General features: G+C 43.9%; 1 pseudogene; it reads left to right on the top strand.

Annotated features, from left to right (window-relative positions):
* On the top strand, positions 2,695-3,629 carry LOC102181433 (annotated as a pseudogene).

The raw sequence follows: 4,560 nt of genomic DNA, 5'->3' as shown, positions 1-4,560 counted from the left end.
CTTGACAAGAGTTTCAGTGATATCCCAGAAGGTGGAGGTTTGGGCAGGCTATTTATAGAATTTTAGGGCCTGGGTTTGATGGTGTTAAGGCTGATTTTACCAGGCAAAGAATTAGTTGGGATTAAGCAGAGTTTACAATGTGGGCTTGTTTATGCCTTGAATTCGTGAACACATTGGAAAGAGGGTCTTATAGTGAGGCTTGTTGTTCGTCTTCCTATCTAAGTTATTTCAATTGGTTCACAAATTTCTCTTCCATCAGCAAATCTTTTTTTAGAGCACATAGCTAAGTTATCTATGCTGATGCTCAGTATTGCTTAAATGTGGACGGGAATGTTTGACCAAAATTAGTATTTTTTAATACAGGAAGAGCAAATTACGTTGCTTTCAGTTGTGAGGCTGATTTCACTGTAAGTGCAGTGGGAACTCACGAGTGGATTTTATACTCCCTCTGTCCTGCTGAATTTGCTGTGGGATGATGGGTCACCATCACCATATCACCTGGCTGAGTCACTCACTGCTTGTGGAATTCAGTGTTCTTATCTGTCCAGTGGGAGCAACAGGAAAAGATGACTCAGAAGGCTGTTGCAAAGTTGCTTGTTTTCTTGGGCACATGTCCTTCTGTGTTAGAAGTGGCTGAGTATGGACACTCGAGCAAACAAGACCTGTCTTCCTTGCCCATCAGCTGCTCATCATTTCTGACCATCTTCTCTCAACAGTTCCCTCAACTGCAAAGTGAGGATAATAACTTTATTAGTTATTATTCTGGGGATTAAACAAAATGGGCAAGTACATTTTTAGTATTGCCTGGCATGTGACCAGCATTAATTACTCTAGGGTTAATCACTATTGTTGCTTTCAAATTTAACCACAGAGCCAAGGTCTCCAGAAGCCCCTGTGTTCACTCCTGACCCTCTAAAGGGTCAATAATGTACAGAGAATTCTTGTCCCAAGTCACCGCTCTCAATCTGCTCTTATATCTCTATTATTAATTTGATGTTTGGCCTACAGCAATGCCTTCTATTTCCCATATCTAGGATTCGAATTATCTGTACTGTCCTCTGGGTCAAGGCTGTCAGCAACAGATTGCAGGGAACAGGTTTGCTGCCATTTCTTCCCCCACCCAGCAAGAGCTTAAGAACTCAGATCACTCCAAAGGCAAGCTCTAAGTGCCAGGCCTAGGTCCAGGTTGGCTGCTGCAAGCACGGGAGTGAAGCAGACACCGATTTTTTAGGGGGTCCTGGGTTTGGAGAAAAAGAGCCCAGATATTACTCTTGGTTGGGATAAAGTATTTACCAATAGATGGATGTATACGGTTCAGACTGAGAAGTGATTCATTCCACCCTGGGGCATTAAAGCAAGCTTCTCAGAGAAGCTGATGCCTGTACAAGGTTTATCAGATCTCACTCATGCATCATTATTATTTTTTATATAAGAAAAACATGCAAACAGAAAAAAACAGAAACAGTTCCAAAATAGTTTAGAGTAAAAGTAAGTCTTCTTTCCAATCCCTGAGTTTCCCTCTCAAAGGCCCCACTTTTTGTAGGGTCTGGAGTAGGAAGCTGTTTCCTTCTCCAGGGAATCTTCCTGACCCAGGGATCGAACCCATGTCTCCCACATTGCAGGCTGATTCTTTACCAGCTGAGCCACCAGGGAAGCTGTTGGTAGGATCTACCTGCGAATATCAGTACAGGCGTCACATAATAAACATCCCCACAGCATATTACACGGTTTTACTTGGGTAAGTAGCTTGAGGACCATGTTATATCAGGATGTGTTGATCTCCGTGATTGTTATGATTAATTGCTTGTACATAATCAGTGCCTATTGACAGAATGGTTATCCCCCCTTTTTTATTTATATATATATTTTTGCTGCTATAACAAATAATTCCATGAATATCTCTGAGCACTTATGTGAGGAGTGCATAGGTAATACAGAACAATTTCCAGAAGTAGACTCTAAGTATATATGCATGTTAACTTTGCAAGTTGCCTTTCCAAGAGGATATAGCCACATGCGAGTCTTACCAAAGGCCAGTGGAAGTTGAGCAGAATTTGGGGGATGGGCTCATCTAGAAGGTTTTCAGGTAGCATAGGAGGAGGGGGAAGGATGGGAGGGGTGAGGAGCCCAGGGAGGAAGGGCCTGGAGGCTGGGGGAGCTGGGTAGGTGGATGGAGCAGAGAGGAGTGGGATGAGTTTTCAGGGCTAAAGGCAGGAGTAAGAGAAGCGGGCCGAGGAGACTGGGCCAGGCCAGGAGAACCCTGAGTATGGGGCAGTGCTGTTGGAATGTTCCTCGGAGACAACTGGGAAACTGATGGAGATTTTAGCAAAAGTAATATGATCATATTTACTTTTAAGAAAGATAATTTCAGCAGAGTGGAGTAAGACCCAGACAGCCTATCAGGTGAGGGGATGTCATCATAATGCTGATGGAAAATGGTGAGACTTGAACTAAGGAAGAGATTTTGAGAGTCCAGAAGAGGGAATGTTTCTGAGAGGTGTTTGGGAAGCAGACTGGACAGTCTTAACTTGCCTACTACTGGGACAGTTTAGGGTTGCACACAGGGCAGGAATGGACGGTGGCAGTGTAGCCTAGTGCCTCCCAGTGCCTAGTACTGAGTCTGCGCCAACTCGATTCGGGTCTCGGCAGCAGGAGCGATCACTAAGCAAAGAGGGCCTAGGGCAGTTGGCCAAGATGCTGAATATCAACATCTTCAGCAGCTCCCACCAGGACCTATCCCAGAAGACTGCTGCCCTCCCTGGGCCTGGGGCTGGGCAAGGCGGTGACTATGAAATTCAGCAATCAGACCTGTGTGGAAATCGGTGAAAGAATGCATGAAAAGGATCTACATTGTTCACAGTGGCTGTGGTGAAATCAAGTTAATTGAATGGAACTTTTGATTATGAATAACGCCTGCAAAGATTGCTTCGGCCAGTTGGGTTATTATGGTCAGCCTGTGCTTCCCACTCATGTCTGGAAGAATAAGAAGGATAAGAGCTGGGCTCCAATTGTAATTAGCCAAGCTTGTGGCAAAATGATCCCTGTAGTAGACAAGGGTCATAGTATCGCCAGGGACCTGCATGCTCCTCAAATTTTTGATAATCCAGTGGAAAATTTATTTGCAGAGTCAGCTGTCCTTAAATGGATAAGGGAGAAGATGTCTAAGTGGAGGAACTCCATGACTGTCTCATCTGATGCTGGAGGAGCTAAGAGAGCGACTTCTGTCTCAGACTGGTTGAATGTGGACTTGGCTTTGATTCACAGAGAATGGAGGAAGGCTGATGATGTGGACTGCGTGGTTCTGGTGGGCGATGTGTGGCTCTCCTAGTGGATGACATGGCTGACACCTGTGGTTCAATCTGCCAGGCAGCTGACAAACTTCTCTCCCCTGAAGTTGTGTTTATGCTGTGCTGACTCATGGAATCTTTTCTGTTCCAGCCATTTCTCACATTAACAATGCATGCTTTGAAGCAGTAGTAGTCACCAATACCATACCTCAGGAGGATAAGATGAGGCACTGCTTCAAAATACAGGCGATTCCTATCTCCATGATTCTTGCAGAAGCCATCAGGAGAATTCACAGTGGGGAATCTGTCTCCTATCTGTTCAGCCATATCCCTTTACAATAGAATAACTTCTGAGGCTTAAAAAAATAAATAAATAAAGTGAACCCCGCCCCTTGTTTTCCTTTGGTATTTGATGAAAAATCCAGCAGAAGACCCAGCTTGTTTCTGCGTAGCTTTCTACATTCCATATCAGTTATATGAGCATTTCTCCTATTGAGTTGACCAAAAATTTTGTTTGGGTTGTTGCATAACATGTTATGGGAAAACTTGAATGAACTCTTTGGCCAACCCAATACGTTGGGGAAAGCTAGATTGAGATTAGCCTCTGGGATTTCTTACTTGCTTTGTCTCTTCCTGGCTTCTTTGATCCTGTGAGCCTTGCAGCTTTAACTACAGCTCAGCTGCTGCAAGATGTGAGACTTTGGAAAGCTTGTTGTAGGGTGTGTAAATGTGTTTGGGGAAGCTCAGTCTACTTTGCATATGAATGCTTCAGCCCCCACACCCCAACATGAGACCAATTCTCTGAAGTCTGTACTCAATTAGAGCAAGAGCCTGGGGCAGCCTGAACCCAACTCTGGCTGCTAAATCCCTGTAAGGCTGGAGCAGCCCTATTTGGTCTGACCTTCTTTTCCTGGCCAAATATCTACTTGTTCCCAAGTGACCCCTGTGCCATAGTCTTCTGGAAAGCAAACTCAGTTTCTTCTCTATAATCTGGAACACTAACATGAAATTATTTCACTGTAGCTTAATCTGCCTTAGTTTACTACCACCATGGAGGTAGGTTTTAGGCGGTGCTGCAGTGCCTTTTGATTATTTAACTGTCTAATTATCATCTTCCTTCCTTGGATCTATTTGGCCTCGCAAATGATCTGAGATTTCTGTTTAAAAAAGTTGATGTTACTGTCTTGTAGAAGAAACTAATAAAGTTATCTGTCTGATTGTGAAGCAAAAAAAGTCTAGTACTTTGAGATTCATTAACTCATCTGATTTTTTT

Source organism: Capra hircus, chromosome 20 (genome assembly GCF_001704415.2).
Source record: "Capra hircus breed San Clemente chromosome 20, ASM170441v1, whole genome shotgun sequence".
Classification (NCBI taxonomy): domain Eukaryota; kingdom Metazoa; phylum Chordata; class Mammalia; order Artiodactyla; family Bovidae; genus Capra; species Capra hircus.
Note: the sequence above shows the minus strand (reverse complement) of the source record. Positions and strands in the feature narration are given on the sequence as shown.